The sequence below is a fragment of the Apis florea genome, unplaced genomic scaffold (genome assembly GCF_048593485.1).
Source record: "Apis florea isolate Af1SG1 unplaced genomic scaffold, ASM4859348v1 contig_37_pilon, whole genome shotgun sequence".
Lineage (NCBI taxonomy): Eukaryota > Metazoa > Arthropoda > Insecta > Hymenoptera > Apidae > Apis > Apis florea.
Window position 1 is genome coordinate 510,605 of NW_028256861.1, and position 23,750 is coordinate 534,354.

General features: G+C 45.0%; 1 protein-coding gene and 1 long non-coding RNA gene across 2 annotated transcripts in view; both read right to left on the bottom strand.

The window, feature by feature from the left end:
• The window catches only part of Ubx (ultrabithorax), a 106,282-nt gene that overhangs the window by 55,979 nt on the left and 26,553 nt on the right, over positions 1 to 23,750 (bottom strand). The window lies entirely within an intron of this gene.
• LOC147656222 (uncharacterized) lies at positions 287 to 1,297 on the bottom strand. Its single transcript, XR_015294679.1, has 2 exons — positions 1,223 to 1,297; positions 287 to 1,132 (listed from the first exon to the last, which is right to left on the bottom strand). It is a non-coding gene; the product is annotated as an uncharacterized LOC147656222 (long non-coding RNA).

Consider the following 23,750-nt stretch of genomic DNA (forward strand, 5'->3'; position numbering starts at 1 on the left):
GCCGTTACCGCCGATTTACGCGTGGCCGTGATAAAACGGAAAAAAAAAAAAAAAAAAAAAAAAAGGAGGGAAGAAAGAGAGGGAGAGGAGAACAGATCGAAATAACGGCAGCCGGCTACCGAAAGGATGGTGATTACCGTCGCCTAAATGAAAAACCCGATACATTATGGGGTTTTCAACGAGGACGGAGGATTTTCGTTCTCTCTTCGATCAGTTTTTCGTCATAATTTTTATCGATTACAAGTATAATTTGATTGAAAAAAAAAAAAAACACTGTGAACCGAAGGAAATTTCCAGACCGATATATTTTATAGTGCAAAAATCTTTGTTACAAGAACTATGGCCTATAAATTGGTCTCGAATTAAGATACTTTGTCGCGTCACCCCTATTTGGGATCATTATACTCGCGATGAGAACGCACGCAGTTTTTCCAACCTAACACCGTCGTAATACATTTCCAGAATGGAATTGCCGACTCCGTATATTGCTCGTTCGCGATCGTATCTACCGCCATCTACTAGCCGTCAGCTAGCTCGGATAGTGCGTTGACCCAACCGAAGTTGGCACAGCGTTTCTTTTCCAACATATTCAACCGTTGTGTGGATACTGTCACGTGCCTCAAGATTAATTACGTGCACCGACGAAAAAAGATTGCTCGCATTTCGACTCGATTCAACACGATTATACCCTTCAATTATAACAAGAAACACGTTCGAACGCGTCTCGATAATTCGATTGTATCTGCTCGGCCGTGAATAATCGAACGACGAGGATAAGGTACCGGTTGGAAGGCGAGGTAAAAATTGAGTCCTCGAGAGGATCGCGTGTCATGTCGCGGTTATTCTATTATTTATCCGATACGAATGCTCCGCCAGAAGGTGTCGTCAACAGCTCATAAAATCGGATCGGATTGGATGCGGGCGTTATCAATCTCGCCCTGTCTCGAGGAGAGGAGATTCGGCGTGTTCGCGTGCTGCGCACGATATCGGCCGGAAATCTCCTGTCGCAGGTTGGTGAGACCTCGCGTGTCGCCATGCTACTGCACAGAAACCAGATAAGGGCCGCCTCTTGGAAGAAGGGCATGGCAAACTAGCACTGATATTCCTCGGCTTGCACGCGTGGGAATGGAGGCTGTAAGAAGGAAGGGTTCTTGCGTTACTATTTTCGCTCCACGTCCCTTTCTCTTACGAGACGTAGCTGGACCAGGTAATTTCAAGTTACCTTTTCGTACGTTACATTCCGATTCGATTGAAAGTTAGGTTAGGCATACATTGATGGGCAAAAATAAATGCAAGTAATGGAAACGGATAAAAACGAAAAGATAGAAGAATATTCATTTCCAACGATCTTCACTCGACACTTGGACAAATATACGAGCTCGCGCGCCGCGTGACTTCACTTATTATTACGTATTTGGTGGGGGGAGGAGAAGGGACGCGGGTATACGTGCGGGGGACGGTATAATATATATATATATATATCTCTAACTGCGCTGCGCCGCGTAATTAAATCATGCCGACGGTTTTGCAATTAAACTCGATTATTTGCTCGTCGCCCCACGATTTAACTCTTTCGGCACCCCTATCATCCAATGCAATATCCTTCTACTTCGTTTCGAGTCCCTTCGAACCAAGATTTTCCACCTTTTTCCTAATAAGCTTTGCGATACAATTCTAATTCTTTCTCGTTTATCATCATATTTTCAAGCTTGAATTCTTAAAGCGAGTTCATTTGGAAGAATGATTGCGAGGAAACGCTTATGGTGGAACAGTTTTTTTTTTTTTTTTTTTTTTTCGTTGGAAAACCTTTTACGGGGGAAGTAAAAACTGGAGGAAATTAAGTCTAAGGTTGAGATCGGGGAATTTGCATTGTAGACGAAGGTGCAGCAGGTAGTTCCGGTTTCTTTTCCTCGTTTACACGATGTGGTTGTTACGGGTAATAAAACGGCATCACCGTGACCATGCTTAAATATCTGTGTACAAGAAGAAATTTAAGGGGCCCATACCTTTCCCCCGAGCGTGCGAGTGGAACGAGGCGAGGAGCAGAAGAAGGAGCGCCTCTTTTTCTCTTTAATTTTCAATTTCGAAAAAAAAAAACGACGAGAACGAGAGATAATAAAGTAATAACGAGAATAAGGAACAAGGTTGATAGATATGGAAGAAAATAAAACGCTTATCTCCATCACTGTCGTTTCCATCCCATCTAAAATTTAGAAAACGACGATGACTCGTCCTAAAAAGATCCTATCAACCCAAACTTTCACCGGATACGAAAACTGTTGTCCACCTTTTCCTTTTTTTTTTTTTCCCTACCCTGGTGGTTGAAAATAACAAAGTGTCGAGGGGGGGGGGGGCGACTTTCACCTCTAGAGAAAAGTCTGGTCTCCTCCTCGCTTTTTACGAACCCATCTCGAGGATGGGGCAAAGGAGGAAAAAGTGAAATTTTAGAGGGTAATAAAAAAAAAAAAAAGGAAAAGTAAAAGTCGTGGAAAAGCTTTGTTGTGTGCCGCATAAAACATGGTTCGAAAGAAGGGAAAGCCGGGTCCCTCCCTCCCCCTCGTGACGAATTTTTTCGCCAGAAACTTTCTCTCTCTCTCTTCACTTTAAATTCGCGTCCAACGTACAAAGAATTATCACGAAGCTTATATATCCATTTTTATATTTATTCGCGATACTCAAAGATTATATCGATAACATTTCCCGAATCGTCGTTGATCTTATTCGTCGGGTTTTGTTCGAGGAGGCGACACGTTCGTGGTGGTGGCCCGCAACGTGTAACAGGGAGAGCGAAACGGAGGATGCGACAATATCCGGCGCGCCGGCGTCCGACAACTGATAACGCCAAGGGATGTTTATGTATGTGTTCATAATATGTTTCGAGTTATGCTCAACCCCCTTCGAAGCATCGAGGCTATCCCGTGGTCGAAATTACAGAGACGCGAAATTGCTCGAAAACGAACAATACGTACGTGTTGTAAACCCCCGTGAAATTTCGAAATTTTCATCTCATTTGCGCGATTCGAACGCGAAGATAAACAAGAGAGAGAGAGAGAGAGAGAGAAACTAGTGAAAACTAACTTGTTCGAAAAATGAACAAACGTGAAATAACGTAACGTAAAATAGAGATAGCTTTTTACTACAACTGACGGAAACATGTTTCTTTTCGAACGCTCATCTTGAAAGCAAGAAATTTTCATCGGGAGAGAAAGCGAGAGAAAACTACGCTTGGATTGGATAATTCCGGGCAAATTTTATCGATTCCAAATGAATAAACGTATAAAAAGGGAAGTACTTTCGACCGAGGAGACTCAATGGGTTTCGTATCTATATGTAAATAAAGCGGAGAAGAGGAGTGGAGTGGAGGGGAAGAGAGAGAGAGAGAGAGAGAAAGAGGTACAGAGCGAGGGAGGGGGAAAGAAGAGGCGGCCATTTCTCTCCAATGGAGCTGGTGTAATTTACGCGAGGACTGAAGATAGCGAAGGGACTTAATTCACGTTCCGCCGGCGAAAAAATAGGATAGGAACCCACGAGACGAGGAGGAACCCACTACCTCGTTCGCTGCTCTTAATTCTCGTTACAACGGAACCCTTATCCGTGGCCAATTACCTAACCTTATTAACTATTCCGGATAAACGAATCTTCCTCTCTCTCTCTCTCTCTCTCTCTCTCTCGAGACTTTCTTCTTCTATATAGTTATAATATTTCGCGGCGTTTTACAATGGCGAATGTGCAGAGCGATAATTCATTGAATAACTCAATCAAAGGATTAAAAAGAAGGAACAAAAGAAGGAAGGTTGAATTGACAGTTTTCGAATTATGAACGCGTATGAACAAATAATTCTGTATCGTTTTGGCGCGAATTTTATGGAAAACGGATGAAAAAAGCGCGCGATTTATCGCAGATTTTGAACAAACTCCCCCCTCTTCCCCCATTACTGTTACTTTGAAATACGATTATGGAATATATTTTAATAGGAAAAAAAAAAAAATCTCCAATATATTTTTCCACTTTTGATTAAAAGCAACGATATAAATCAATATAAATCGTGCACTTTACCGTCAACCGATAAAGCAATCGTTTCTTTTTTTTTGCCGCGAGGCAAAAATGGAACAAAGAATCCTCCGTCTCTAAGGTTAACGAGATCTTCTTCGATGGCGAAATATCTAAAAGTCGGCGACATTCGTTCCGCGAAACGAAACGAGCGAGGGGGGGTCACACCGTGACATTCCAACTCGACAATTATATCTCGATAGAAAAGAATACGGGCCGAACTCGTATAACTCCGTCGGGTGAAATAATAGTTCGTGCTGGATGCCACACCCAGTATTGTGTTCACTCATACTCGTGCCTTATGTGCTCTCTTGCTTTGCCATTTCGCGTAGGTGTATCGATGATGTTCAAGGGACACAAGTGTACGAAAAAATCGACAATTAAAAGAAGCCGAACGTTTAAAATTGTACATGCTAAATGTACAAAGGAATATATCATATCGCAGTTATTAATCATCATCACATCCGAGTTTTATATATATTTTTCACGTCCTGTATAAGCGTGTACATGGCCGGGTCTCCTCAAGATAGGTACGAATGCCGAGAGAAAGAAAGAAAGAAAGAAAGAAAGAAAGGAGGAGGGGTGGTCGGTTTGGAAGAAAGGTGGGATGAACGAAAAGGGGGTTGGAAGTTCTCGTCCCCGCAGACGTGCCACCACGTTGATCTACGATTCCCCCGCGCATAGCGGGCCGCGTATAACTCTCGTCTTACACGCCTTTCGCCGAGATCTGTGCGACGATATTACCTTATCCGCGCGTTCGACCCGGCCGGAAAATACTCGCGAAACAAAGAAAACGTGGCGGCGGAGAGAGAGATTATCTCGTTTTCGGAGGGGCGGTGTTTCGAGGGATGTAGTTGGCAAACTGGATCGTTTATTCCGGATGAGATATTCTTGCGTGAATTTCAAACAGGATAATATCCTCGATATATATATATAGTTAATAAATATGGGAGCAGAATCTCGTTGGCTGGAATTTCGAGAGGGTGCATAAAGCGTCGCGTATTCTTATTCCAGGATAGACGTGTTTGGTTTTACGACGTGGGAGAAAATCGATAACTGTGAAAAATACGTGCGGGAGAAAATCGATATTTGTAATACGCGTGAAAATAATTATTTCAAAGAAATGCCAATTAATACTGCCGGTGAATTATAAAGAATAAGAGAGAGAGAAAGGTATAAATTCTATTATGACCCTGTTGTACAGTCTGAAGCATGGTATTGCTAAACAACGTTGTCTCTGGACGGAAGCCTTTAAAAGAACAGAAGAATAAGGGAAACGAAGAAAGAATATATATATATATATATATATTTTGTGGAAGAGATAGCGGAGGGAAAGGAGAAGGCTGCGGAGCAGGAGAGGGGAGGAGAAGGAAGAGGAAAGCGGTCCGCCCCTTTCCTTGCGCTCGGGGTTTCAGCTCGTGCAAGCGGTTAACGCAGCCATTTCACGCCTCGGAAAGCATCCAGTTTCCTCATCCAAATTCTAACCGAATTCACGGAAACCGACGAGGATTTCTATTTAGCGCGGGATGGGGGACAATTGAGAGGAATCGAGATGCTTCTTATCCGACCGTTGCGAATTAATCCCCCCCCCCCCTCCCTCCCCTTCACTTTTCCAACCGTTCCAAAGATCGATTGAAAAGGGAATCGTTTCCAAGGGAAAATGGAGACTGGTTTCTTATAAAGTTTCTCCAAGATACGAGATCAAGAATAAGAAGATTACTGTATTATCATGCAAGTATCTGACACTTGAACGATTATACAAACGATTAGATAACATCCTAATGCAATTTATTATTGCTGATTTTGGTGGTAGGAAAATTTAAAATTCATCGAGTTGAAGGAATAAGCTCGACCCTATCGATCCCCCAACCATTTAATCCTTCGTCGTCCGAAATCAGCGATTTTGCGGATTCTTACGCGGAATTAACCGGCAATTGACCGATTCGGTTTTCGACCGTTCGCTTCGTAGGGGGCGACACGCGTCGCGATCGAGAGGGAATGTTTCGATGCGTCTATTCCACGGAGGATTGCCACGTAGATTTCGGCTCTCCTGCCTTTTCTCCTCGGGCCTGAGTAGTGAGTATCGATCAGAAAGTCTGAGGGAATTACGGTCCATGAGCGATTCTCCATTGCTGCCCTCCACGCCAAGTGGTTATATCTGCCATACGTCGTGTGCCGTATAGGAATAGGGGGCGGCAACCGCAGCACCACGACTGTCCTCTTCCTCTCACCCTCCTCCTCCCTACACGGCTACCCCAATTTCACCCCCGAGAGCCAATATTTATTGATCACCCTCCAAGGCATCGTTCTGTATTCTCTTCCATCTCTCTCTCTCTCTCTCTCTCTCTCTCTCTCTCTCTCTGCACGACCTCTGCGGCGGCCAACCTTTTCTCTCTTCGTTCCCCCCTCCCCCCCCGCGTCTCTAACCCCTCCTTCTCTTTTCTCAAGAAAAAAGAGAAACGCAAGGTTTTTTCAAGCTCCCCCCCCCCTCCCCCCTCGCAGCTGTTCTCCGCGATACTTCTTCCGCTCTGGAGTTTAGAGGAGTTTAGGGGGGGGAAGGAGAAGGAGGACGTTTCGAGGGAAACGACAGTCACGGCAACGTTGGGATGAAAATTCACCCCACGACTCTTTTTTATTCTTGGACGCGAGCGCCTCCCGAAATTCGAAGAAATCCGGGGAAGGGGGGAAGGAGGAGGTAAACGGCATCTGTGCACGGCCTCGCCCTCGAATAAAAGTCTGATCCCTGTGACGAGGATCCGAATTCGGGACGAAACTTTTCGGGGAGAAAGAGATTTAACTGTATTCGAAGCGTCCCGATTTCGATCGAGAGAAATTCGAGAAGGATGCTTATTGCTGTACAAAATAAAAATCCGTTGAAATAAATTATTCCGACTTGAAATGGCATCGAAAAGGTGACCCGTCATTGAAATCATCCCCTTTATACACGTTCGAAGCGGGAACCTCGAGAGCACGCGAAACGTCTTCTAACTTTAATCGAGTTTGAAGAAAGCACAACTCACCTTGCAACCATGTCCAATGTGGCTTAGCAATATCTTCCTTACCTGTGACAGAGAGAAAATTCTACATGAGGATTCAACGTTCTCTGATTCGTGCTCTAATTGAATAGAGACAAAATAAAAATAATCGTGACAAATCGTATAGTAGTATATATATATATATATATATATATAAAGCTTATAATAATTATAAGTCGCATTAAAAACTTCGTACACTTCTCTACCGTTCAATATTTCAACAAAAGTGGGAAACAACGGAGCCATGTTTCGAGATTCGACACCGAAGGAGGCAAAGTAATAATAAATATATAATAATAATAAGAGCCGTCAATTGTTTGAATTATTCGTGGAAAAGTGATCACCGCCTCCGGACATCGCGTAAATCCGATGGAAATGTTTAAGCAACTCGATGGCGAAAAAGCGCGGCGGCGGGTGGAGGGGGCGATCGATCGAGGGGATACGCGCATTTTTAAAATCGAGAGCCAATGAGAATAACTCCTGCCCTGTCATGAATGAAGCTATAAATCGTATTTAACCATTCCTCGCCGCCTCCTCGAACGATATATGTGTATATATTTCGTGTGGCAACGATGCAATTTTCTATCGGGATATCTGGATCGCGAGGATTCATATTTAAAAATATCCAAAGCCAATCGGACGGGATTAAACAATTAACGATCCACCCTTGACTCTACCGTCCTCCCTCCTTTCGTCTCTGTCACGCAGAGTTTCTCCGCCCGCCTCCCCCTTCCGCCCCCCGCCCTTGTTTTTCATCTCGCAACCGATCCACCGCCGACGCGTGATGAAACGTCGATCGATGAGCTACTGAATGCATTTTGCACGCGGCCAACGCGGCCCGGATTGTGTTCGTTAATATTCTATTAGACATCGACAAATGCGTGCCGCGTTTAATCTCCTTCCCCTCGTTACGCATTCAATCTATCGTAAAGCGAAAATGACGGCCGGCACAGGTTTCCAGATTCGAGAAAAATAACCTTTTTTTTTTCGTATACTAGAATCGTGAGTTTTCCGGTTAAAACACCCTTATGTTCGGCATAAGATTGAAATTAATCTGAAGCAATCTTTCTCCATATTCGATTTATATTGTTGAAATTTTTACGAAAATCTTTACAATGTCGAAAATTTTTATTATTAAATCGAGAAACCAATTTTTGCGCCGATGATTTTCGGTCGAGATATCAATTGTTCGTCACGGATGTATGATTAAAATATAAAGCGAAAATTAGGGGTGGAGACACGGTGGAACGATCGCGGCGGAAAGGATTAAGTTAATCGCGCGAGATGGGGAAATTTCAATAGTCGGGCGACTCGCTTCAGAACGCGCGGCAATTATGCGCATGCGCCTCATCGCTTGCAACTCGCCGCAATAACAGAATAGGGTATAATCAATTTCAACTCCTGGCTCGAATTACGGTTGCACGGTCACATCAATCATTAACTCGTTTATCGTGTAACCGGGCTAGTTAGTCACGATCGTAAACCAAACCTATTGAAAGTATAATGCGAGCAACGAAACGCGGAGGGGAGTAACTCGTGGCCGCCATGCGTTAAACCAAACAGAGCCATTTTACACGAGGCGCAAACATCGCTCGGCACCATTCTATAATCTAGCATCTACGAACAACTTCTTTCTCCTGGCTGGCCACTCTCTGTCGTCCATATTCTGGTTATTTGCGCACGTGCAGCACGGCTCCGGTGCAGAATACCCACGTAACGCCACGTGGGTGTACCGATGTGTGTGTGTGCGCGCGGTGTGTGTGTGTGTGTGTGCAAACGCGCGCCGATGGTTACCTACTTAAGTCAGATATTATCGGCAGAGGAGGCAATTCGATTGCGTGTACCGAAGCATGGTGCAGCGCTGATATAGAACTACTAAACAGGTCGTAGATCAGCTCGGTTAGTTATAACGTTGCCTCTGCTCTGTGGCCCTCCCCACCCCTCTCGCCCCACCACGCTGAACCAATTCCCACCGGTGTTCTGGATCATTTGGCGGCTCGCGGCCGTGAGATGCGCGCATGCACCGCGTTGTGCGTCCTCGTATCGCGATCCTGTAATTCGCCCTTCGATGGACTCTATGATTTTTAGGAACGGGGGGAGGAGAGAGAGAGAGAGAGAGAGAGAGAGAGAGAAAGGAAAGAAAAAACGTACTGGACGCAACCAGACAGACAGCAACGATCGTACCAGGGTCGTGTGTGCTTTTTTTTTTTTTTTTTTTTTTTTTTCGACGATCGTTCGGAATAAAGTGGTCCACGATAGAGACCGTTCGAATATACGCCCCAATCATCCTTTTCTCTTTTGATTCGATATCCTCGACGGATTCAAAAAAAAAAAAAAAAAAAACGAGTCTCCATTAACCTTTTTTCTATCCAATCGCAAACCTATTTCCATTCCCGTTTCTCAATCGGCCGATTTTGATGATTTTCCCTTACCGATCTCGCACCACAACCGTAAATCAGCGAGGAAATCTCATATCCCCCCGAGATCGAGGAGGCCCTCGTGGTGACGTCCTCGTAGTACTTTCCTTCGTCCAGCCTACGAACGGATTGATAATTCAAAGGGAGGGAGGAGGGGAGACATTGGTTATTGGTTCGCAGTGAAAATCTGAAAACCGTTGGTGACTTACGGCACATTGCCGGTGACTGGTTATTAGATTATTGGTCGTATCGACAGCTCGTGCGTCGATATAGGATATAGGAAGGCAGGAAAGCAGACAGTCGAACAGAGCCAGCCTGAGAGGATGGAGCGATACCTGAGGGGAGGAGAGAGAGATCGGTGCTTGTGGGTCGCGTACAAATATAGGGGGGGGGGTGGAGAGGAGGGGTATGGAGAGAGGGAGACGGTGGGACAAAATGGGGAGACCGTGATAACGATAACGTACGATCGGCATTAGCTGGCGGCTTGCTGCCGCTGATGGATGCGCTAATTATCAGCAAGCAGGAGTTACAGTGTTTCGCGTAGCCGTCCACGCGCGCGCGCGCGCGCGCACACGATCACTATGCGTTTCCGATAGAGAGCCATCGTGAAAAAAGAGATTACGCGACGGCGGAAAAAAAAAAAAAAAAAAAAGAAAAAACGAAAAAAATCCTGGAATTGCATTTCGGGCATTTCGATTCGCGTGACGATTTCGAAAATTCGAATCGAGGATCCTTCTACCTCCCCCCCTCGCCCCCTATTCGTGTGCCAGAACTTTCGACAATGTGAAAATGCACGTGAATTCGCGTTAATTCCATAAGAAGATAATACAATTCTCGTTCTTTGTAAAAAATACAATCATATCCGGTCGAAACGATAGGAAGAAAAGATACCAATTGTTCGTTACGTTCAATTTCGAAGGGAAGGTACGGAAGAGAGGAGGTGTATGGGTTGTTCTCGCGCATTCACGTAGCGGAGCCATACGTATCCGGAAACCGCAAGCTGCGGTCTAAGCCCTAGATGCATCTACGGTAGCATAATCTACGATGGAGCGGTGTCGGTGTGCGCGCGTGTACACGATCGGTCGAGAGATCCCGTAATGAACATTGCGCTTGTTTATTTAATGGGAAATTCGGTGGCGCCATAAAGCTCGAAGAAGGGGGTGAAACCTATTAAATTTATGTTTTCGGTTTACCCGCTCTGACGGATCGCAATGCCCGCACGCGTCGACCTCTACTACGCCACCCCCTGTCGTGGTCGTCGACCACCCCACCAACACCGCCATTTCTACCATCTCCCTCCCTCTATCCATCCTCTTTCTTCTCTTCTCGCCATCTTTCTCCCTCTCCCTTCAGCTATCGCTCGCTCTGTTTCCGCGTGTGCGGCGCTCGTGTCGACCGTATTGGTAGTCGAGTGTAATCCAAACAGAGATATATATTCGTAGTGCCTGGGGGGGGGGGGGGGGGGACTCGGGCAGGGTTGCGGCGCCCATCGTGACGGACAGCGCCGCGTCAGCGCGTACGTTTCGGGGCCTAGATCTGAAATAATCGTGTAATTTACTCGAGTTTGTCGTGAAAAGTAAAATAAGACGAAACTTTTCGCGAATTATCTCTGATAAATATAATACGAACGATTTCGCAATCTTGGAGAGGCATCTCGAAAGTTTCTCTTTTATAACCCTCTCGAAGAATCTGGCCGTAAGAAAAACGGCCATCTTGCAACTTTATCCCTTTTGAAACCCTCTCCCCCCCCCCCTAATTGCCAAATTTTCCTCGCCCTTAATTTAGCGTTATAATTGCTTCCTACCCCTTATAAGGGGTTGCTCCATCCTTACACCCGTTCCTTCTCGAAACACCCTTACCCTCTTGCTCCTCCCCACTGTCTTTTATTTCCAAATAGACCAATAAATTTGTACCCGATGCTCGTTTAAACGACCATCGATTACTTCTCGATTACCATTGACGATCATTCGGCCAATTATAAGCAACCGGTTCGAAATCAAAACGATCCATTATTGTAAGCAAAGATTTAAATTAAATTAAAATTAAAAATGGGATAAACTGTGAGATAAGAAGGGTTTTTGCCAGGCACGAGATAATATCTCTCCTGTTTCTGCGTACGTTTTACGAATTTCTAATTATAGTTTCAAGAGTACATTAGAGAGAGAGAGAGAGAGAGAGAGAGAGCGGTGATACTCGGCATGAGGAATACGCGGATCGACGGTTATACACGTGCAGCGCGTGCCACTCTTGTTTGCCACGCAGTCACGTCTCCGAGCGTTCATGTTTGCGCAACATAGTGGACCGCCGTGTACAGAGCGGTTTCGAATGAGTTCTCGTGTCGCAATAATGAAGCGACAATTCAAACCCGTCCGCATCGAAGTTTAAATTTTCTTTCAACGACGCGATGGACGATTCTTCGAGAAAAAAAATTGGGTTCATCGATCGAAACGGTCGAGGAAAGAGGAGTCACGAAGCACCGAGAGAAATATAGAAGGGAATGTGCGTCGGCACAGTCGATATAATTTCGGATGTCGCTGAACATTTCACTGTATACTTTGAGTCACATCCGGGAGCCATCTAGACTGTCTGGAGAAATTGGTGGAGAAACGACATAATAATGCCGTGGAAACGTCTATATCCACGTTATGCGTATAGCGGTTCCAGTATATAAAAGTTTCAGTTTCGGTTACATGGTAGTTTATCTACTGGCTGGGCTCAGTGGTTCCCAACTTGTTGTGACAGCGCTGTCGTCAATATATCAATGATTTTCTTCTTTGTAAAATAATAATCGAATTACGTATATTGGGAAGAGTCGTTCCAAAACCACGACCGAACGGGTGAAAAGTTGGAGGCAAAAACGTATCCGGCGCTTTAACGACCGCTTGTCCGGCGATGAAATGGGCCACGATGAAATAAGCATCGCGATAAATCAGAACTGCGTGACCGTGAACGCAATGCCGTCTCCGGCATCGGCACGAATTGCTTTCTACGGGCGGACGGGAGACAGAAGAAAAATTTGAAAAGCGGAGGAGTCCACGTCAATCTGTGGAATTAATCCCCGCCGCGTATCGATTTTGCCATTTGAACGAAACGGAGTTTCGAAACGCGACTTTGACTACCCACCGTCTACACACGGATGTGTCCCGAATTACGTTCACATTTTCGTACGTTTCTTTCTACCGTTTTTACCCGTTGTGTCCAGAAGTTAGTTAGTTACGGATCGACCGCAACGCCACCAGCGGTCGCTCATACGAAACGAAAGACGTATTTCATCTTGAAATATCCATCGATCGATATCTTATCTTTGCTCAACAGCTATCCTCGAAAGAGGATTCGAGGAACGGAGCATAATAAAAACAAGCTCGTTCAAAGAGGAATAACCGGGCCGTTACGCTCTCCGTCGAAACGCGGATGAAAGAAGCTCCGGCATAATACACCGCGAAAAGAAAGAGGGGGGAAAAAGCGCGGTCGAAAGAAAATCGCGGTGCGAAGTTTCCTCGGCCGCGATGTTTTATTTGGCGGCCGCGGGCGAAGATACAGCCAAGTAAAGTGGCGGGCGTTAGAGGAGTGTATAAAAGGCCCTCCGCTGCCCGCAAACTCTCCTTACTCCTCCACCCCCTGCATACCGGCTAGCAAAGGGTTCGTAAAAGTTGGGGACGCCGGGGATATTTACGCGTCATCGTAAACTGTAGGCGTCTTCTTACTTTACCCTAGGATACAGTGTGGCGCTCCCTCGCCCCACCCCCGGCTATAGAGCTAGGTACAACCCCCTTTTCTTCGGCACGCCGGCCCCGAGATTATTATGCCGCTATCAAATGGCACCCGTTATTTCGTCTGGCACGCTCCGAAAAATGCATCGTCCGCGTTCGCGTGTTGTTCGCGACCGAATTTATGGGAAATGGCGCCGCTTAAATGGCTTACCGAATGGATTCGGATGGATTTAGAGCAGATATGATTTAACTTTTTAGGCAGAATTTTAAAGGTTCTCTTTTCAAAATTATAAAATTCGTAATTTCGTAAATTGAATATCGTGAGTGTCGAATTTGGAAAGATATTTTTTTTTTTCTTTCATCGATTTTCAAATTGATTTTCAAAGTGGATGGAAGGTAGACGTAAGATCGATTTAATTCGTTACGCGGAAAGGATCGAGCGAGTAAATTGCTCTATCCAGGCTTGCTTTTTCTCCCAGCATTAGCATCGGAGAATGGCCACCGCGGAAGCAGGTATTTCTTGCGAATATGGCCTCGAGCGGAACGTGAAATTCGAAAAAAGAACGATAGAGGGAAAGGATGAGCAAACCTACTTTTAAACATATCATTTCGTCGAATGACCGACCGCCTCGACGGATTAAGTTATTCAGGTTGATCGATTCCATCTCGGGTAAGCACAACATTTGAAAATGGCGGCGTGGAGAACAATGAAAAATATTCGAGATAAATTCTTTCTTCCCCCCCCTCCGCTGAATCCCTGCCCCACTAGAAAATTTCTATCTCGAATCATTCGAATTAATAGTTTCTCGAACGATGGATGGAAATTTATCTCGTTTATCACAATTATTATTATTATTATTATTATTATATTTTTGCAAAACGAATTCGAAAATTTTATATGAACACGTCCTCGTGAAAGCTCGTTCAACGCATTGAATCGAACAGAGCGCAAAAATGAATCGAAGGAACGTCGGGTTCTCGGATAAGGTCAGCGATCGGGACTTCACAATGGTCTATTTTAAGTCTCCGTTCTTCTTCGACTTTCTATCATTCGTCATGTACTCGGCCGGCGGAGTTCTACACGCGGGAACACGTGTTTACCGAGATTCCATCACCCCTCTTCTTCTTCTTCTTCTTCTTTTTTTCCCCTCCTCTCCCTCCCCCCCCCGCCCTCTTTCACGATGGAATACGTGGTCCGCGCGGAATTGATCGGTATATTTTCGAATTGGCCCCGGTTGGTGTATTTAACAGGCGCACACGTCTGCTGAATTTCATCGGCGTCGTTCACAGTCGTGCACGGGTCGCCGTCTACACTATTCCCCGCTCTCGACCAACCACGTATTTATAGACGCCGTGTTTTGTCTATTTTCTATGCACGTATATACACGAAAATATTCGAAACTCTCGCAACTCTCGAAATACCGTTGTAAATACTGCGTAAAAATATAATAGCATAAAATACTGTATAACTCGCGATAGACACAATGTTTTAAAATGACACGACATGAGAAAAATAGAGATGTGTGTTTGTTAGATAAAAAAAAAATATATATATATATATACACGCGTGCGTGAAGGAGCGAATAATGTTTGAATAAACGCATATATCGTTATATTTTATATCGCGATATTAATATTTCGCATCGGTTCCATATTTCCATAATTTCCCGTTCAAATGTATCATTTTATACGTGGTTAGAATTCGTGTTGCGTTAATTACTAAAATTAATAACAAGTTTGAAACACGCGAATTCTTTTTTGCTTCGCTTTATTTCCACGTATGCGTTTCTCCGATTCGTACTTTCAAGGAGGAAGGATTTTCAAAAGTCGCGGCGGATATTTATTTTGTATCGTAAATTCGAAACGTCTTCCTCCCAAAACGCTCCAAGACGCTTCCCCCCTTCGCCATTCCGGATTACCCCGAAAACTAGACTACAAGTCACCCCTTCGGAACGCGCCAGCCTTCCTCCGTAATTATCCTACCAAATGGTCACATTGTTTCGCGTGCTTGCCCGGTTAAATTAAACGGGACTGCGACGTTTCACACAAAAAATTAATCGCTCGATTTAATTCGCCCGAAGACGAATGTGTGTATATATATATTTTTCAACTCTATTCGTTACGGTTCGAATACGAAGAAGCAGAAATATATATATATATATATAGAGGAATAGCGAAGGATAAGAAATTCTATCCGTGCAACGGTCGTAGAGAACGAGTCATAGTAACAACGAAGCGAAAGACGGAGACGAAAGCAACAGTCGAAGAAATTTAATCTTTATTGCCATCGGTGTGAAGCGGTTCGCCGAGGAAGCTTACTCCTCATTGGTGGAAACGATTCTCGCGACCACCTATCCGCGAATAAAAATACTGCGGTGGCGAGAAACGTTCGTTTGAAACGAACGTTCGTTATAAAAGAAGGAAAGAAAAAGGTATAGTGTAGAGTATATCCACAAACTGGATCGGCGGTTACAGATTCGAAAGCTATCTCCCCCGATTCTCTTTCTCTAACTCGTTCAATGGGATCTCGATATCGCGTCAGACAAAGAGAGAGAGAGAGAGAGAGAGAGAGAGAGTGGCGCGATATGAATCGAAAGTTGCGGAATATCGTTGCGACGATCTTAAAAATAAAGCCACGCGCTATTTCCGATAGGAGAACAGCACGGATTACGTTTCGATCGAAGGGAACTCGCGACGAATTTAGGAAGCTCGTAGGGCTCGAGTTTATATACGTGTTTTTTTTGGGGGGGGGGGGGAGTTCGTCAGGACGGTGTTAAAAAAGCCGATCTATGGGGAATGGCGTACGGCTCTTTCCGAGTGGGAACGAACGGCTAAGCTCGTTCGTTCGTTCGTTCGTGCATCTAGAGGGAGGTTTAATTCCCTTGAAGCATTGTTCACGTTAGCCACCATTACACTCACATGGCCGTGCAATTAGCAATGTAAATGCCGGTTAGTTAGTTAGCGTGTTCGTAAAGCAAACGAAGGTGGGCACTGGGACTAGATAACGGACCTCCCAGGCGAGTGATCATCTCAATTAACCTTTGATAACGGCCACGGTTATCAATTGCTTTTTGCATACCAATCATTGTCTCCCGTGATTCGCCATCTTTTCTCGCGAGCTTTCGCGCAATTTTAAATCGAATCAAACTTTTTTTTCAACATTTTGATCAACTGCGAAATCATTTTTTTTTTTTCCTATGGAAATTGAGATCGATACGCATGCAGATCATAAAATCCCAAATACCTCGTAGAGTAGCTCTAATTAGTTCGCGATCGTTGGGAACCTTCCATATGTACCTTTGTCGAGAAACGCGTAAATTCACTCGTAAATAAGAGAGCTCGGTCATGAATGAAGAGAGGATGAGTGTAACGAACGTGCTCGGTAATCGCGGCTGAGACTCGCATGACGACCGTTGAACCTTACTAATGGAACGCCCGCGATAGTCGATCACACCACTTAACATGTACGGGTATAAATTTGATGTCGTGGCGAGTCGAGGCGAAACAAGCCACCTAACGAAGCGCCGTGTCGATTCCTCGCGTGGCAAGGCGCGACTACTCTCCTCTCCTCTCTCACCTCGTCGAGAGAATTCCACGTTCCCCATTCCTTCGTTCCCTATGCCTACATTTTCGATCGTCCTACCTCGCACAGGACCGACCGGATATACCGCATCTTTTCTATCTAAGACGAGGTTTGCGCCTGCCTCTCTATGTGTGCGCGTCTTGTGTGAATAGAGAACGACACACGGGAAGAGGGAGAGAGAGGAGCCATGCTGCCTTCGGGTATGGCCGCAAGGGTGTTTCCCACGGAGAAAGGACCTGCCCCCTTTGTCCCAAATTTTTCTACCACTCGCTATGACGACCATAATGGCCCCTACTACCTTCTCCTCTCTTCTGGTGCATCTGCTTCGAGGAACTAGACCAACCTGATCGCGTTCCGATTCGTCAACTTGAAAGTGGGGATGTAACGGCGAGCAAGCAGGTTTTCCAGGAAAATTAGATATCCAAGAGGAGAAAGAAAAAAGGGAAATCGTTTATTTAGAAATTGTTTATCGAATTATTCAACTTCGAAAGCGAATTGGAATTTGATTCGATATTCTATAATTTCGATTTAATCCTATAACAATTGTCCACGGAATAATTTTACACAAAAATTAAACAATTGGAAGAATCTCTTCTTCCTTTTCGCTCTTTGTTCTCGAGACGGTAACTAGGATCAGCTATATTACCGACCAATCCCGTCGGTTGAACTTCGTGAAGTTGCGGCATTAAACCGAAGGATGGCGTTCGCATCTTTATGCCACACCCGAGACCCTCCGCCACTTGGGGAAAGCGTTGCAGAGAGCCCTTCACGGCTGACAACCAGTAGCCACGTGCCGTTCGTTTCTCAGGTACGGTTAGAACATATGCCAATTTCTGCTCCGTACAAAAATATTATATCGATAAATTTACTTTCGCTATATATAATCACAATACGATAATATTTTTTCGATATTCACGGGTACAACAGGAATGACACGACGCGTTGAACATATACGAATATTTTATTACAAGAATTTCCAGCGATGTTTCTTGGTGTGCGAGACATGCCAACGGGTCTCGAATCGCTCGACAATAATCACGATCGAGAGAGATTGGAAATTGGTTTCTCTCGTTGGTTTCCGTTCGTTACGAAACCGATTCTGTTGTGAAAGAAACGTTTTCCGGTGGTCGATTACGGGAGCTAGAATCAATCTAACGGATGTTGTTAGGCTTCGTCGTGGAGGGCTCGTGAAAGCGGCCGCCGATAACAAACTGCCGTTTCTCGCGGAGGCCCACCACCTTGCGACGAAATTAGGCTGTCCGTAAAATGTAATATTATTTTTAGTTGGCTGCCCTTCCCCGTTCACCGGCGGCAGTAACCATAACTTTTCGTGGGCCCGCGTGGCGTGACGCCGGCTATCCGCTCGGCGGCCAGAGCTCTCACGCATACCAAACTCCCATCCAACACAACACACTAATTCTCTCCTCTTTCTCTCTCTCCACCCACGTGCTGCTCCCTCTTTCTCCTCTCTCCGTCTACCGTTCTCTCTCTCTCTTCGTCCACGATCGCCAACCCCCCCCTCCCCCCACCCCGCCCAAGATCGTTGCTTTTTCGACCGATTCGCTCTCTTTCTCTCTAACGCTTCTTCTTCTTCTATCGCCATCATCGTTCGAACGTTCGCCATTCCTACTGGTGGCGCGTCTTTCGCCGGTGTATATACCGACCTTCAAGGCTGAATCGAAATTCTATTCTCCCGATCGACGATCGACGAAGGTCTTCGCCCTCGTTCCTGACCTTCCGCACCTTTAACTACCGCCTCGAATAATCGACCCGCGTCCATTCCATTTTCTTCCCCGATAATTTTCGATCGCCTTCACCTTCCAAAGTACCATTTTACGGACGATTGTCGCGCGTATATATATATATACATCACGAATTTGATCCCTGTATTTCTCGACACGATTCCATTTTCTTTGATAATTTTGTGTAATTTCTTCCTGTCTTCGAGCACATCGTGCAAAATCGTTTCGAGCAAGAAGTTTGAAATCAGTCTCGGGGGCCACGATTTTATTTCGCAAAAAAAGGAATTGGACGAGGCAAGGTCGCCGATCCTTTCGAGCGGATTCTATCGGCTATCAGAGCCGTCCTCGCTCTTCGCCATGCATTCTGTCACGCAATTAACGTTCGCCGAAGGCGATCGCGGCGATAAATCGCTCGAGATTTATAAAAAAAACATTCCCGTCGATTATTCCACGCTCGAATTTCTTCCTCCTTCCGCCGCCTCGATCCTCGTGTTTCTTTCCTAAATTTTCTTCTCCTGAGATTGTATTCTTTTTTCTTTTTCGAGGTCAAGTTATATTCCTCGCCGGATGATCGAAATAATACACGAGACGAAGAGAATACAAATGGCGATTTTTACAAGGATCTTTGCGGAGATTATAGAGATTTTCTTTTTCAAGAACATAAGCAACATAAATTATTGTTAATCGCTTCTCCTTTTTTTTTTTTTTTTAATTCAACGATAAGATAACAAGGTCGGCTTCGCTCTTTTAAATGGAATACGTGTTTGCGCTATCAACATGAATGGAACGTTTGAAGGCGAATACAATGGTCTATAGTTGAAGGTCATTCAAGGTCGTCATCTCCGATGGCGAATAAATTGCCGAGGAACAACCGCGGGTCTTTGTACTCTTCTCTGTTTCAAAACTGTTTTATCGGAAGATATATTATTATTCCATCTTTGGGGGAGAGAGAGAGAGAGAGAGAGAAAAAAAAACAAAAGATTCTTTTATTCTGTAAAATAAATATTAGACAAAGTAGCATCGTTTTCAACTCCACTCTCTTCCACTTGTTATATCAAATGTATCTTTCTCGACGAAATCCATCCATTTCGCAGTGGAACGGAAAGCCTACAATTACGATAAGCGAAATTAATCCAGGCGTTGTCTCCGAATTTTGTTAACCAACCATTCCTTATCAGAAGTTTTCTCTTCCAAAAAAAAAAAAAAAAAAAATATCGTTTTACATTTTATTTCATTTTATTTTATTAATCGCTCCTTTTTTCCCCAACCGCGTGTAAGACAACCGTCACACGCGACAACAACAACAACAAATGAAACCGCGAAAGCCCCGGTTATACAGGCGGCGGCAACGGCCACACGCGCGACAATTAAAGTGATTTACGGAACAGAGACATTTTTCAGTTGCTCGTAAAAGTTTAACACCTGTGTCGGGATTCAAACGGCGCCGCCCAAACGGTATCGGTCCCCATTAATCCCGGGATCGATTAACGGCGTTTCGTCGGGAATCGACGTGACCCGAGGGTAAACAACAACGCCATCCTCGGCGATAACTCGCCATTAACGCCATACACGCCTCCAAGAAAGAGAGAAATGCATACATCGGTATATATTTGAATATTATTATTATTTGTGTCTTGTCGCAAGCAAAGGACGACGGATTAGGAATAGCAATATTGCTGCGTGGATTGGTTTCGAGTGCGATCGAACGAAACGTCTCGCTTGAAGAAAGAAAAAGCGGGTGTGTGTGTGGATGGCTCGCAAATCATTCGGATGCATCATATCGCAATTACACGGCGAGAGTTCATTTAAATGCGATAAATAACCCGCCACTCATTGTATCGCGCCATCTGCTCCACGTTTTCCTCTGCGCGCAACCACGCGCCTCGAAGCACAGCTTTTCTTCGGCTCGAATTGTCGGATCGAGAATTTAAAAGAACGATTCTACCTCGAAGTTGTTATCAAATTTCAAGTTTTAATTAAAGCGATATTGTGAAAAAGATTGATCTAAATTCAACCCCTTAATTTTTCAATTCGACCGATAAACAACACGATAAATTGCACGACACTTTACCCCCGTTCGCAGATTATCTACCTTCTTCCCTCTGTGCTCAAGTATTCGCCCGATCGACCGATTAAACGTAATATGAAACGAAACGAAATTTCTTTATTTTCGAAGAAACGATTTTATTTCAATAATAATCCAAATTTCAATTCAACGCTGAATTCAACAAGTCCCGGTTTACAAATTCGTATGATAAATTGTTCTCCCCCTCGATCAAACGATTAAACATGATATAAGCAAAAGAAGAAGGAGGAAGGGAATATCGAGAACGGAAACAAAAATCGCATCGCGGAAGAGAGGCGGCCATAAGTGAATGGGGTACGGAGAATGATAGTTTGTCGGGCGTATTTATCGTCCTAAATCTCGACTGGCTTAATGTGGTCATAAATCCAAGGGGCGCGGACCCGGCTATCCCATCAAAAAAGAGAATGTTCGTTGTGTCCCAGTGAAATATTTTCAACTTGCGTTTCGCTCGGTCTAGCGACGCGCACGCCATCTACGACACTGCACAGCCATCCATACATATATATATATGTAATTCGAGAAAGAATTTCTGGCGCATTCCTTCCAGCGATGTGCATAACGCTTCGCATCAAACGCGTCTTCGTCCACGGAGATCCGGTTGAAGGTGGACGCAGAAGAGTGTGGCTCGAGTTCCTTTGATGTCACGACATATCTGCCGGTCGATCGGCCGACGCACCCTTATAAACAAGGGTTACTCGAAAGAAATCGCAATAATTTATACCCTAAGGGCTTGGGCAGCGATCGCGTGTCGCTCGGTTACTATCTTCTACCGTACGTATGCTTCGCTGTACGTATGCATGCACACGTGTTGGTGTCACGTGACTCGAGCATTTTCGTTCCATGCGAGGTGTATGTGGTGCCCGCTTTTGAGGAATCAATCGACCGCGGCTGCTCGCCACGACCACTGCGTGTCCTCCCTCCATCTCTGTCTTTCCCTATCGGCCATCGCGCTTCCTCCGCGACTCGAACTCGAACAGAAACTCAGAATTTCGACTCGATTAAATATTTGAATCGAAGGTTGGAATTAGATGCGTACGCGATTCGAAAGGAAGGGAAATATTTTTGTGTAAATAAATAAAGTGTCGACAAAGCGGGCAAAAAAGAAGATTGATCGAAATCGTAATTCTATGCCATTGCCGTTGATAGATGGCGTGTTCTCGAGCAATGGTATATATATATGTGTGTGTGTGTGTATAGAGTGCTCGTTAAAAGGATTTTCCGGAACGATCTTGCGAACACGGCGTTAATAAACGTTAACCGAGTATCGGCATTAATTACACGTGTACAGGCTCTCTCGAAACCTGGCGATCGACACCGTGATACGCGTTCGAATGTCCAGTAATTAGTGAAATCTCGCGATCGTATAGCAATAAATATTCCGGTCACGTGATCCATCTCACGTGAGGAAGGAACGATGCGCGCGCACCCGAAGTAAACGTATTAGAAATGTAAATGCAATGCGAGCGAGAGAACAGTTGGCGTTCTCTGTTCGATCCAAGGTGGAGAAATTTTTTTTTTTTTTTCGTGTACTCTCCCCCTCGGACAGAACGATGCGAGTAAATTAAAATAATCGGGAAAGGGGGCTACGTGTATGTTGTATACTCGTTGCGCGCCATATTATAGATGGCAGATATATCAAGGGATAGATGGAAAGAATCCGCGCATGTTTCTGGTTTTCCTTATCGCGGACACGACTCGATACACACGATTCCACTGTTCTCTACGCCATATTTCGAGCACGTAATTAAACGACTAACGTAGTCGCGTTTCGTTTCGTAGCTAAATTGGCTAAATACGCACGTGTGCGTGTATATATACATATGCATTTATTATTACATACGTGGAAGAATCTCGACGAATCTAATTACATATACCATTTCTAGTAGTATGATCGAGCTGATCAATCAGCGAGAATACGTTTGAAAATTATTCTTCTCTATTTTTTTATTTTTATCGAGAGTGAAAGTAATTCTTCTAACATGCCAATGCGGTTACCCCACCCGCGAAAAATATGTTTAATCAGGGTTAATAATAATGATAACTCGTTTCGCAAAATGGGGCGAAATCCCCACGAAAATTAGTCGGAAGCGGAAGCGCGTCTGTGCATCCAACGTATCCAGACCGATGACATTTTTTACGTCAAACAAATAAACCTTAAATTACCACCGGGATTGGAATATTTCCAAACCCGTTGGAATACTTCCAAACCTTTCCCCCCCCCCCCCTTCTTCCCCCTCGAGCCCAACCTCCGAGGCATCGCACCGTTAGGCTCAAGATCCAAGCAGCAGAGGAGCGAAGCAACGCTTTTTAAAAAAGCGTATTATCGCGGCCGAGGCACACGCGTGTGGAAAATGCATAATAAACGTTATCTAAGCGAACGGGCCGAGTCAGGAACGTGGACCAAAGTACCGAGTAAGCGAGTTGGAAATGTGGAATATAACGGGAGGAGAAGAACAAGCACACGGCGGGAATAACCATTCCTCCTTTCTTCTTCCGGGCAACTAGGGTCGGATTGTTGAATAATCGAATCCGAATATCTTATTGGAAAAGAGAAAGGACCCGAAAACACCTAGGCAGTCGATAAAAGACGAATGGCAGCCGCAATCGAAGCCCCATTGGGTGCCTAATGCTCAAGCCTCGTGCGGTTCAGGGTGGTCCGGCAACTTTTCGTCGCACAGGAATGCACAACGAACGACGTAACAGAAATCGTCGTCCTCCCTCCCCCTTTTTGCCTCTCCTTTTTTGGCACGCAAACTATTTTTTTTTTCTTTTTTGCCGTTCCATCCCTTCGCTTCCGCCGTCCGTTTTTTTTTTTTATTTTTAACGTTATTATTATCATCATCAACGTTATTATTATTATTTCTGGATGGGCCGCAGCAACGGCAGCCCGGCGAGGAGAGGCCACCACTCTCGAAGGTGGAGTCGGACTGATCTGTTGGATAGCGGAGCGGAAAGGAGGACGACTCGAGGAGGAGGGCGAGAGGGCAGAGGCAAGCGATCGAGGCGAGACAGAGAGGGAAATAGGCCGCGTGTATCGCCATGCATCATCCTTGCCTCGTTCGAGAGAAAGCAAAGGCCACCGCGGGGTGCGTTACCTTTTTGCTGCTTTGCCTATGCTGGCCGCCT